The sequence below is a fragment of the Pleurodeles waltl genome, chromosome 2_1 (genome assembly GCF_031143425.1).
Source record: "Pleurodeles waltl isolate 20211129_DDA chromosome 2_1, aPleWal1.hap1.20221129, whole genome shotgun sequence".
Lineage (NCBI taxonomy): Eukaryota > Metazoa > Chordata > Amphibia > Caudata > Salamandridae > Pleurodeles > Pleurodeles waltl.
The window spans coordinates 306202726-306216330 of record NC_090438.1 but is presented as its reverse complement, the minus strand read 5'-3'; the positions used below and the strand labels follow the sequence as shown (position 1 = coordinate 306216330).

The following is a 13605-nucleotide window of genomic DNA, read 5'->3' as shown; positions in this document are numbered from 1 at the left end:
GAGTACTCACTTGACAGATATGATTGCTCTTTATTCCAATAGAAGTGGAGAATCATTCCCACTACAATCGTTCTGTAGGAGTGAGGAAGTCGCGGTAAGTCCTGCTGATTCTTTTTTTAAATGTCATCTCTGGCGCAAACTGCTGTGTTTAAGGAACTGCTGTGCAAAGGGTTTCCGCTCCATAATTCATGAACCTCCAATATTTGTTCCAAATGAGGGATTTGAACATATAACTGTACGGACAAAACACAAGAGCTTCTATAGACAATGCAGCGTTTTTATGTACCAGCAATCACATGGTACGTAAAATAATTTCAGTTTTAAAGAATTAGTGCCCCATCTATGCTTTTACTAACGACAGGGAATGTAACGGCCATTCCTTAAAACAATACACTTAACTTACCATGCATGTTAACAAACAGCAGCCACTGCTGCTGTTTGTCTAAATTCGATTTCCTTTTCAGGAATTTATTAGCACTAGCTAAGAAAGGTGAACCCAGAAAAGACCTGGGAATTACGCACATAAATCAAAAACGGCAGACTGTTGTAGTTTTACAAACTGGAATGCCAAATGCAGTTTCTTTAGAGTGATGCCAAACTGGGATGCCACTTTCTGAATCAAACGTGAACATTTAGCAGGTAATCTGAATGACCTACTGCTAGGGGAAACATTAAATTCTGTGCCTGGAAAGGGCACAGTCATCCCCCAAGGCCATTTTAAGGTGTCCGCTACAGAGCGCATGCGCTGCCTCAAAAGGACGTGTTGTATTCAATCTGTGGGCTTCAGCCGTCCCAGAGGCTTACCACTTGCTTGCGCCATCATCAGTCTCATAACCTTTGTCACGATTTGTCCATGGCATGCATGTGTCATGCCCCCTCTTGTGTTTACCCCTCCCCTGAAGCATGGGCCAAGTATTTGTCTCATTCAACTGCTCCTGTTTTAGGAGCTACTCTTTTTGTGTTTTTGAGCACTCCAGAAGTGCTCGTGTTTTTACAAGCTTCACCTCCTCCCAAACAGGCTTTACTTCATACTGCTCCTCATTTTTTTTATTTTTTTTTTTATTTTTTTTATTTGTGTTCTTTCTTAAACAACGGCAGATTTCCCTATGTCCAACAAAACTAAAAGGATCATCTTGATGTTAACACATTCGGTCTTTGTTTTGCAAAAAATAAAACAAACACAATACATGCATGAAGTGGCATTATGCATTTCATTCAATTCAAGCTTTGTTATATACAGTGTGGTGGGTCCCTTTAGTGTCCGAACACTGAATATCCCACACAGAATCCCATCACATTTTATTTGCATTATACAGCGCAGGATGGGTCATAGCACTATTTTACCTCACTTTCAGCCATGCTGAACAGCAGCCGTGCTTCTAAATAGCACAGCTAAAAGATACTGGCAATAGCTCTCAGTGCTGAGACCTATTGCCAATGCTTGTTTTTTGTTTTTGTTTATTTACTTTTTTTTTTTTTAAACTACGCCACAAGTCCACACCATATTGCTGGTCTGCAGGACCTACGTAAACTTGGAGAAAACAAGCATGGTTGGGCCAATAGGTCTAGCTTTAAAAGAATATTAGAACATTCGAACGTTGGCAGCTCCATTGAAAGCAATGGAGTGCTGCGGGCTTTTACTGGCCGGTAAAAGCCCGCAGCGCCAACATTCCAATGTTCGCTTTGTTCACAGCAACAGCTGTGAACAAAGCCTCACAGAGCCCGAGGGGATTTTAATCCCCTCGGGCTCAGTGAGCAATTTGTTTTATTTAATAGAACATTCTGCCCTGAGTGGCAGAATGTTCTAATAGCCTTAGAACCCGCCGTAGCAGGCTCTACCGACTATTAAAGGCTATTAAAGGCCCTTTCCCTTGTTAAATGCCCGAGCCAAAGGTGAGGGCCTTTAATAGCCGGTAGAGCCCGCTACGGCGGGTTCTAAGGCTATATTGGATGGTAGTGTGAAGCATTAAAATAAAATAGCGTGGGAACAAATATTTGTGAAGAAGCAAAGAAGTGTAAAATAATTTTTTGTGTAGATTAGAGGATCAAGTGGAAATTGCACGGTCAAGCCAGACCAAAAAATAATGTATGTTGGCTAGTAACTGCCCTCCTCCAATCTGTTCTCCTTCCAGAGAAAAAAACAATATAAATTATCTAGTTGCCTAAGACACCTTAATAGCATTACAATGTCATGTGCGTGCCCCTGTAAGTTCAACTCAGGAAGCTGGATAAATAAGGAAAAAGATTACAGCTTTGGGGAGGAAAGCACTTTCTGTCCAACCAAAACATGTACCATCCATTCCAACATGTGGGCGGAGCCATAGCCGCTCTTTTGTAATGCTCCCATAACTGTCTAGCAACAGCTACGGTATCAAGTAAGACCATAAAAAGGAAAGGTGTGCCGATTCACTGGATTGAAGAAACTAGTAGGTAAAACAGTATATTTTTATTTATCAGTAGCCGGCATGTGAACAGCATTTTTGAATGCTGACTAAACAAAAGGTACTATCATCTAAGATATTCGTGACACAGTGTCCCAACATCTGACTTCTTAGTGGCTCAAAGGACAGAAAAGAGTAAACAAAGTTTTAGACACAGCAGCACTTGCTGCACCTACTAAGGTGAAAGACTTTGATTACTTTTGATAATGTGAAATGAATCTGACTGCATTTACCAAGATGCATTGGGGCCAACTTTTTGCTGGAGTGTGAGGCAGTGTGCTCCCTTTTTTTTGTTTGCAATGTGTCGAATGACGGCTCCCTTGAGCTAACGGGCTGCGAGCCTTGGTGAGGCACCTGCGCACCAGAGTGGTACATAAACCTGAGAAGACGTTTGGTGGCATTTCAAGCAACCCCACAAAATATGCTGCACACAGCACTTGCTGCACCTACTAAGGTGAAAGACTTTGATTACTTTTGATAATGTGAAATGAATCTGACTGCATTTACCAAGATGCATTGGGGCCAACTTCTTGCTGGAGTGTGAGGCAGTGTGCTCCCTTTTTTTTGTTTGCAAGTTTTAGAAAGTAGTTATGTCAATCCTACTGTCAATCTGACGTACTCAAGAAATAAATAAACTGTTGTTGGACTTGGCCCTTTCTGCGGGGTCATCGTCTAACTTTTTCCATTCACTCCTCCATCTTTGCTGAATTTTTTTTTTGCTACCCTTAGGACTCTGTGCATTTTACCAGTGCTAAGGTGCTTGTGCTCTCTCCTCTAAACATGGTAACATTGGTTTATATCCAATTGGCAAATTTAATTTACTTGAAAGTCCCTAGTAAAGTGGTACTACATATGCCCAGGGCCTGTAAAGTGAATGCTGCTAGTGGACCTGCAGTACTGGTTTTGCCACCCACTTAAGTAGCCCTATAAACATGTCTCAGGCCTGCCACTGCAGAGTCTGTGTGTGCAGTTTGAAACAACCATTTGGACCTGGCAATTTCCATTACTTATAAGCCACCCCTAGGGTAGGCCCTGAACTTCCCAGTGTGCGGGATGCCAGGTACTTGAAAAAACTAAAGTAGGCCATGTACTTTTAAGTTTTACATGTTCTGGTGGTGAAAAACTCTTAACTTCGTTTTCCACTATTGCAAGGCCTATCTCTTCCATAGGATACTGCATTTTATAAGCGTAATTTCCAAATGGGAATAGATAATCCATGTTTGGGTCTCTGGAATCACAACTAAAAGTACTAACCTCTGGTGAAGTCAGATTTAAAATTGCAATTCTGAAGAATGCTTCTTTTAGAAAGTGGGCATTTTCTTGCCTTAGTCACTTAGTGCCATGTCTCTGGCCACATAACTAGGTGAAGATGACAGTTCAGCTTTGTGTGTTCCTCCTAGACAGCCACTGACAATAGGGAGCTTTGTTGTGCCTGTATGAGTTATCACTGGCAGGGTGGGAATGAGGAGCAGATGACCGTCCCACTTAGGCCTGAATAGGCTGAGTCTTGCCTCCGCATAAAGGGCTGCATGCCTCCTGTTAGTCTGGAGCCAGGACAGAGAATAAAAGGATGACTGGGGACTTCAAAAGGAAACCTCTAGAAGATTCTTCTCCCTATTTCAAGGACACCACTAAGTATAAATACTGAATCTCAGACACCACAATTCAGTGCACTTCTGGATCTGTAGATACTCTGCCAGGAAGACTGACTGCTGTGCTGCTGAAGGTCTGCCACTCTGCTGGACTGAACTCTACTGGTCTCTTGCTTTGCTGTGCTGACCTAGTACCTGCTGCCCTCTTGCCCAGGAGAGAAGAACTAGACCTGCATCTCTTGAACCCAGAGCCCAAAGTGACTCCAAGAGCTAGTTGGCTGGCCTCCAGAGTTCAAGCCTAAGGGAAATAACAGGCTTCCAGTAACTATGCATCTGCACCTTTACTCTGTGAGTTAACTTTGCCAAGTGGTGCCACTCCAGTCCAAGACCTTTGGAAGTGAACTTAAGGTGCTTTGGCAGACTCTGGATTCAGTGACACAGACGTACCTCTTCAGCTGCACAGTGCAACCCCAAGCAGAATGTGGTACTGCTGAGTGGATTGGACCCGTCGCAAAGACTTGCATTGCTGCTGCAGCCCGCATTACTGTTGCAGCACAACGCATCCTCGGTATAGGCCCCTGCATCTCTCGTCAACAGCAGCCTCAACAACAGCAGACTCCGCATGGAAGTCTTGCAGCAACTCAGAACAGATGCATCACCTCAATTGAGTGACACATCTCCGACTGCAGACTTCACATCGCAGGCACTCGTGAATCGGTTCCTCAACACTGACACAACAGGACCTCATACCACAGCCTCATCGCAGCTTTAAACTGATGTATTGCTTCCACTGAGCAATGTATCTTCGACGTGGATCCAAGCAACGCTCTGCAAACCAAGATTTATGGTACCCAGTTAGCGAACCTAACTGGGTCCCTGTAGCCAGATTCATCACAGTCAGCCTGAACTTGTGACTTAGTCCTGGTCTGGAGTTGCCAGGTATCCACAGTTGGCGCTATGTCACCTAAAGCGTTTAAAATGCAATATCTCAGGTAATACTAATTGGATTTTTGTTGTTTTGGTCTTGTTTTATTTATTACAAATCACTAATTTTTTAAGACTGTTGCGGGCTCCTTTTGTGGTGGGTTTTCAATGTGTTACTGTTTGAAGTGCTGCATAAATACTTGAGACTCTGCCTCCGAGTCAAGCCTGAATGCTCCGTGCCAAGCTACCCAAGGGTTCAGCACAGGTTAAATTAGGGTTTTCTTGACACTTCACTCTGAGCAGAATTGGTGTAGTGACTTGAGAAGGATTTCACCCCCATCACCCAGTAACCCAATTTCTAACAACTGTTTGATGAATTAACAACACAGATACAACAGTCAATTTTGTTATTAGCCAATACCAGAATTACCTGTATGTGGACAGTCATGTGCTCTGTAGTAAGGATGTGTGCAAAACAAAAAGACAAGGCTATACACTTTAGGTCTCTTATTTGGGTGTTCCTTTGTAATGGATGCCAGAATATAGTTTCCATTTTTGTGTCACAGGCAAAGCTACAGTAGTATATAGAAAAGTGGTTTAGTGAAATGAGGAGAAACAAAGAAACAGCAGGTGCAAAGTTTCACATATTTGGCCATTAAATCAGACAATAGTCTGTCAGACTGAGGAGCCCAGTGATTGTTTGGTAGGAATGGTAATAAGTGATCGCTAAAGGAAATGAAGTTTCACATGTATAACCAGAAACATCGCACCGGCTCATCAATAATAAAAATCCAGATCTCGAGAAAAGAGTTATATTCTGAAGGCTGGACGTGTATCACCAGTTCTCTATTGAAACTGGTAAGGTCGTGGGTGTAGCTGCAGCAAGTGCCGGACAGTATGAAGGATAACTAGTTATTACAGGAGTTACCAACCTTTTGAGACTGTTAATACAATAGTCGCCCGAAGGATAAAGATTAGAAACTAGAGATTTCAAACATTTTCTGGCAACATGGTTCTTTTAGCTTGGTGCGGAAGTATGTAAGGACATAATCAACAAATAGCGGTAGTGGTAGTGAACTGGCCAAGCCTATCATTGTAGGCAATATTGTTAGGAAGGGGAGTTCGGATCCCCCACCAATATTTTAGAAAAACCTGCTGGATCAGAAGTGAAAATGCAAAGTCAAAAACTCTTAGAACAGATACAGCTGACACCCTGAAGGGTTTAAAGGAATCATGGAGCACAACGTCCAGAGGAACCTCTGCTATCTGGAGATTAGGAAACGATCTATGTCACTCTGAGTTGTACGAGTACGTTGGTGCTTCAGTCAGGGCATGGATCTCACTAGATCCTGTGCACAGAAGTGACAAATGGTCCTTTACATTGATTCATTTCAGAGATGTCATATGGAACAATCATAGATTTGGAATCCAATTCAGTCACCCTTTGATAAAGAGAGTTCCACTCAGAAAAACATATTGGTTTGTTGGCAACTGAAGGGCGCTGAATTTAAGAGCTTACCAATAACAGTTCTTGCAATGGTGGGATTTCAACAAGGTGTTGCACACTAGCGAACAGCAATTTTAAGCTCATCAAGTCCCGCTGAACAAAACCAACAGTTAGAAGAGTTTCCAATATTAGAACGCTGCTTGGTTTAAGCAGATGCTTCGGTCAATCGGTATGTTTAAAAACCAGATAAGACCAAAAGCATTGTCTTCGGTTTCTTACACATACTTTATAAATCACACTAAAGTTTGAACAGTAAACTACTCAAAAATTAGGTGAGTAATAGAGGCTGAAGCAGCAAGAGAAGTTCAATTGCAATATCAGTCACACAAAAAACCTTAAATCTGTGCTTCTGCCAAGCCTCATATGATGGATTAAATCAGAAGGGCAGCAGGCATGGGTAGTTCCAGCCCTATGTATGGACCAATCCACATCGAGTGCGTCTCTGAAGCTTACATTGCAAGAGGGGCGATGTGAAGAACTTATATGCATGTAATTCACTTACCTGTTCCTCGTGACACCATTCTGTAATGAGGGAGGGGTGTCAGGGTTGAGGATTTCAGGTCAGCATAGCTAGTGCTGATCAGAGAAGCTCATATATAGTACAGCTAGATAATCCTGTAGCTGCGTCGCCAAGCTTCAATCATCACTTTGTTTTAACGTGCACCTGCTTCAATTAAGTCACTTTTAAAGGCCTTCTGTTCTACATTCATAGAATGCGCACACTGACTTGAAAGTTGGAAAGGCACCTCTCTGATACAGAGTCCTGTTGGTAACTGTTGGAGAGCATCAATGACTGGAGGAGTTCGAATAAGCTTAAATTGGGTTGCGGAGAACATGACACCAGGCTTGTCTGAATGAATCAGCTCATATTGCTTACTGAGCATCAGACACTGCTCGTTTCAGCAGATGAAGTATTAGTTCCTATCTCAAAAACCTTATGGAAAATCTTTCCAACATTTGCATTTTCTAAACAGGTGTCTATTTATAACCCTCATACACTACCATCATTACTACGAAAAGACTGTCCATTTGGAAATTACAAGTTATCAGCTGACTAGATTAAATCAATTACTTAACACACCAGTCCCTCTTTCTTTGCCACCTTTGGCTACCCAAATATGCACGCCACTTTACCACCACTAATATGTCTCAAGGGCACAAAGCTAAACAATTGAACACATTTTCCATTCTTCACATGGTTATTCACTGAATGAAATCTTTCTACCAGAGAGATATGCTGAAAGTTTACAATTCCTCACTGTTAAAAGCCTTTAGCTTGGAAACGAGTAATCTTTTCTGTGGGCTTGGCTCTTTCATTCCAACGTATGGGCCTCCTGGATGCTCTTCTTCTTCAAACCATTGGCTTGCAATTCTCGCCTTTATTTCAGGAAAATCCCAATACTTACCATTTTTAGCATGCGCACTGAACCAGTTTGACAAAAGGGAATCTAAGGAAGGCACGGTAAGAAAGTCTGCAACAAGGAAACTTTTCTTAAAGTGGATGGGTAACAAGAGGCAAGAATTAAGAGACTAGTAAATGGAGTAAGGCATAGAGGTAATATCCGGAAAGACCACAGCTAAACAATCCAACAAGTGCTCACCTCAGACATAAGGTCATCTACTACAACACCAGCCTTTGTCCATGAAGCTCAAGCAAAAATTGTACTAAATGTGTACTGAACCAAGAAATACATGTTGCATGGGTTCTGCCTTCAGATAACGAGACGTGTGTGTTTCTTAAATGTTTTTATTAGGTGTGTTCAAGTCATGAACATAGGTTTCCACCCATGCATAAAAATAAATCACTTAATTCATTATCTGGCAGCCTGTCATCTCATTCTTTACGGCTCTCTCTAATATTCAGACAGAAAATAACCGGAAGAAAACAAACAACGCCTGCCACATCGCACCACCTTTTCTGTCCAACATAGTTAATGAAGACGCAAAGAAAGCAAATGTATTATATATTATGGGACTGGGACAAGAGTCTATATTTAAAAAGCAGGCAGACCCTTAACGCTAGGAGAGAAAGATTTGGGAGGTATACGATAGCTTGAGAACGACCAGAGATCATTGGCAGATTATATAATACAGAGGTGATCTAATAATTTGAGCTTTACGAAGCTCAAGAAATTAATACTTACTCGAAACAGGGACTGCTTATGTCAGCTGAAGTGATCAGCTAAGAAGCACCAAACAGTACCTTGAAATCTTTCCCATGATTGAGGGAAGAAGTCTGCAGCTCATTCCAGCAAGCAGAAATAATGGAAGAGGGATTATGGCAAAGAAATCTAAAAACCAGTGGAGGACACAGAGTGCACAGGTTAGGGGCATAGCATTTAGAGCCACGTCTTCCAGTTGAAAAAATAACACAACTGAATACAGAATGGCAATTCTGCAGGTAAGTGCAAAACACTTCAAATTAAAGTGCAAAACACGTTAAAATCGCCCTATGTATTCCAAGAGACTCACAAGTTGTCTTACCTTATCAGATACGCACATCAACACAATAAATATAAATAGTCCCCTTCAGTTCAAGGGGCTACTGATGCAATGGGTGGTTTTACATTAAAAAATTGGCTTTCAGACAATCTAGTTTTGCTTAGGTGGGAGTCCGGCAGCACACGGAGCAGTGCTGTTAGGTCACTCATCACACGTGCGTTTTTGCAAAAAACATTCATGAACAAAATAAGACTGGCAAAGCCAAAAGGTTAGACAACACCAAACCTATTGGCGTTGCCAATGCCTGTTTTTCATATGCAGTGAAGCCAGTCTACAACCTTTGTCATCGTCACTGAGAGGACTTACTTTAAACTGAGTACAATAACAAAGGGGCTACTTACGTCCAAGTTATCAGGCTGTTGTACTTTTATTACTGACTTCACTTGACACCAGACACATACAAACGTCATTAGCCCTTAAAGTCGGTGCAGTTCTCGCCTTCTCTTGTAAAATGATCGGCTTGAGACAATGCCTGGTTAAAAGACAGGAATATGGTACCTTGTAGGCATCACCCCCTGGTGTCAGCCAGACGAATGCGCATGATCTCTTCAGGCCACACAAAGAGGCCCAGCTTTTGTCCTGCAGTAACAAGATTTCGCCCCAAGCATGCGTTATCATCATGTTTCTTTCTAACACTGGGGCATAGGAACAGCGGCAACCCGGTCGGATAAAACCGGTTACTCTTCACAATAAGACTCAAGCAGATATGAACCGCTCATGCGCCAGCAGTGCAATCATCACTCCCCCGCTCCCCCCGTCAACATATTGGGCCTACGGAGCCGGGCCCCTGCGTACTGCCACCAGGTCTTATTATCATAGCTTTGCCACCACAGCACATACGACATTTGTGGTTAAGTTAATTTGCCCTGCATTAGGCACCGTATCCCACAAGCACGCAAACTGTTTCCCGGCGCGGAGCTGTCATTCACAAGAAAATCCAATAAATGATCTACAATTTTATTTAGAAAGGAAGGCGTTATTCGGGGGAAGCAATTAATTGTGCTCAATTGAAAGGGTACGCCACTAAAACAGGAGGATCCATACTGCCCTCTAGTGGCCCTCGACAACAGTGGTCTAGTATAACAAACAGCAAGGAACAATATATACAGGGAGTGCAGAATTATTAGGCAAATGAGTATTTTGACCACATCATCCTCTTTATGCATGTTGTCTTACTCCAAGCTGTATAGGCTCGAAAGCCTACTACCAATTAAGCATATTAGGTGATGTGCATCTCTGTAATGAGAAGGGGTGTGGTCTAATGACATCAACACCCTATATCAGGTGTGCATAATTATTAGGCAACTTCCTTTCCTTTGGCAAAATGGGTCAAAAGAAGGACTTGACAGGCTCAGAAAAGTCAAAAATAGTGAGATATCTTGCAGAGGGATGCAGCACTCTTAAAATTGCAAAGCTTCTGAAGCGTGATCATCGAACAATCAAGCGTTTCATTCAAAATAGTCAACAGGGTCGCAAGAAGCGTGTGGAAAAACCAAGGCGCAAAATAACTGCCCATGAACTGAGAAAAGTCAAGCGTGCAGCTGCCACGATGCCACTTGCCACCAGTTTGGCCATATTTCAGAGCTGCAACATCACTGGAGTGCCCAAAAGCACAAGGTGTGCAATACTCAGAGACATGGCCAAGGTAAGAAAGGCTGAAAGACGACCACCACTGAACAAGACACACAAGCTGAAACGTCAAGACTGGGCCAAGAAATATCTCAAGACTGATTTTTCTAAGGTTTTATGGACTGATGAAATGAGAGTGAGTCTTGATGGGCCAGATGGATGGGCCCGTGGCTGGATTGGTAAAGGGCAGAGAGCTCCAGTCCGACTCAGACGCCAGCAAGGTGGAGGTGGAGTACTGGTTTGGGCTGGTATCATCAAAGATGAGCTTGTGGGGCCTTTTCGGGTTGAGGATGGAGTCAAGCTCAACTCCCAGTCCTACTGCCAGTTCCTGGAAGACACCTTCTTCAAGCAGTGGTACAGGAAGAAGTCTGCATCCTTCAAGAAAAACATGGTTTTCATACAGAACAATGCTCCATCACACGCGTCCAAGTACTCCACAGCGTGGCTGGCAAGAAAGGGTATAAAAGAAGGAAATCTAATGACATGGCCTCCTTGTTCACCTGATCTGAACCCCATTGAGAACCTGTGGTCCATCATCAAATGTGAGATTTACAAGGAGGGAAAACAGTACACCTCTCTGAACAGTGTCTGGGAGGCTGTGGTTGCTGCTGCACGCAATGTTGATGGTGAACAGATCAAAACACTGACAGAATCCATGGATGGCAGGCTTTTGAGTGTCCTTGCAAAGAAAGGTGGCTATATTGGTCACTGATTTGTTTTTGTTTTGTTTTTGAATGTCAGAAATGTATATTTGTGAATGTTGAGATGTTATATTGGTTTCACTGGTAATAATAAATAATTGAAATGGGTATATATTTTTTTTTGTTAAGTTGCCTAATAATTATGCACAGTAATAGTCACCTGCACACACAGATATCCCCCTAACATAGCTAAAACTAAAAACAAACTAAAAACTACTTCCAAAAATATTCAGCTTTGATATTAATGAGTTTTTTGGGTTCATTGAGAACATGGTTGTTGTTCAATAATAAAATTAATCCTCAAAAATACAACTTGCCTAATAATTCTGCACTCCCTGTAGTGTTGTGCCTTCTGTACTTCAGTTATGTGTGAATTAAAATCCCACGATGTGTAACACCACCAGTCTGTTTTACCTTTTAAGAACAGTGAAGCAGAAGTTGGAGAAGCTGTTCATTAATAATCACATTTCATAAAATATTCCCTAAATATTCTGCGACGGGAAATAAGCAGCAGTTAGTATGTGCATTATCTCCGCTTACAACACTTTGTAATTCAAGGTACAATACTCAATAAACGTGTGTTTTCCAGACATGGCAGGCACATATTTTCATATGCAGGGCTTTTGACATGTTTGCAATTAGTTACAGAGGAGGGGTCGCGCGAACCACTGCTGCCACGTCAGTGGCCTCTGGGTTTATTTAACACATTACATCGTATTAGAGAGCAGGGTTCATTAGTCAGGAACCGAAAGAGTGCAAGCACATCTGAAGTTTAAGCATTTGTTATATAAAAAAAAAAAAAAAAAAAAAAAAAATCAAGAAAAACAATTAATAATAAATACAACAGGATTACAATTATATATAATTGCGGCTTTTCAGCTCTCCATTCAAAATATAAATGTGTCTGCAGGAGCTCTTCTCATACATTTAAAATGCCAATAGGTATGCCTTGCATTGTGACTCCTGAGTAAAGCATGCAAAAAGTCTACTGTACTGAACAAAAACAAATAACAACAAAGGGCGTTTTCTATAAGGCATGCATCAAATCAATGAAATAATACTCTCATGTGTAATGATTCTAGATACTTTTGAGATGTAAAAGTAACCCAGATCTGTGACTGGGGGTGAATGTTTGACAATGGTCAGCATTCTGACCATCATCCTTTTGTGTTGCTATAGTTGTCCTAAATGAAAAAGGTATACCCAGACGTGGGTCCCATGCTCAATGCGCCACTGGATTCAAGCTAGCCTGGCTTTTGAGGGGGCGATACCCCAAATTCGGTTGCAGGATGCTTGTTTTGTGGGCCAGGGAGGACCTGGCCTGGCAGGTCAGGCTGGACTGTTCCCATGGGGGGGGGGGGGGTGGAGGGGGCAGGGCCAAAAATGATTTGCATATGGTGGGTCCAAACTGGGGTGGCGAGGTTAGCAAAAAAAAAAAAAAACTATGGGCACACCCTGGTCAAAGGGTTTCGTTACAAAGATCTGTGAACAGTACTGGTGCCCACTGTGATGAACGGAGAACAACCTCCCTAAACCAAGATGCCTCACATCAACAGTTCTCAAACCATGTTGCTTTCGGAAGCACAGCTGTTTTAAGAGCCCTCCGGAGTTTGCCATTTGTCAGAGCACGATTTACAAACAGTTGCATTAGACGTGGCCCCCAAGCGATCTCCGCAGTTTGCACTGTGAACAAAGGTCCACAAGCTCAACAAATCTCTGTGGAGGGGGCTACGTGCACCTTATTGACTTGAACAAGCACTCGCAAATGCAGATTTATAACACTGTAAAGCAATGTGAATCTAACCCAAACATAAACACAAGTTTTTATTTTATGAACAGTTTCACATAACATTAAGGGGACAGATTTATAGGTAAGGTCAGCTACATGAGCTAAAGGAAATAACGAAAACAAGATTCGTCAACGACGGTAGCAAAATGACATGCTACATACAAGGTGATTATATGAACGAGTACACAAAAAAATCATACATGTTTGCAGGCAGACGCCTCATGTCGAAGCTTTTATGTGGTAATTTTCAGAATATCAACCGCACAAAAGGTGACGAGGAATGTTTGCAAATAGCCTAAACCACTGGCAAATCTAAACCCCTGGCAATCGCTCACGGGGGCTCTCCAACCCATGATTTAGCTGTTTTCATAACACATCTGTCCCGCATCAATCAAATGGGTCAGTGCCTTGTCTCTCGAACAGGAAACATTTCAGTTCTTTTGAGAAGGGGGCTTAGTCAGATGGACCGCTCCTGATAGCTGGTGGACCAAAGTTTCAGCCCTTAGGTGCACTCTCTCAT

The 13605-nt window shown here is 42.4% G+C and overlaps 1 protein-coding gene across 2 annotated transcripts in view; it reads right to left on the bottom strand.

Annotated features, from left to right (window-relative positions):
• KLHL13 (kelch like family member 13) overlaps window positions 1-13605 on the bottom strand; it is a 368477-nt gene that overhangs the window by 284333 nt on the left and 70539 nt on the right. The window contains exon 2 of one of the 2 annotated variants that reach the window (XM_069212540.1): window positions 11-233. The exons of the other annotated variant lie outside the window; for it this stretch is intronic. The gene's annotated coding sequence lies outside the window, so the exon portion shown is untranslated. The remainder of the gene's footprint in view (window positions 1-10; window positions 234-13605) is intronic. 2 annotated transcript variants of the gene reach the window in all.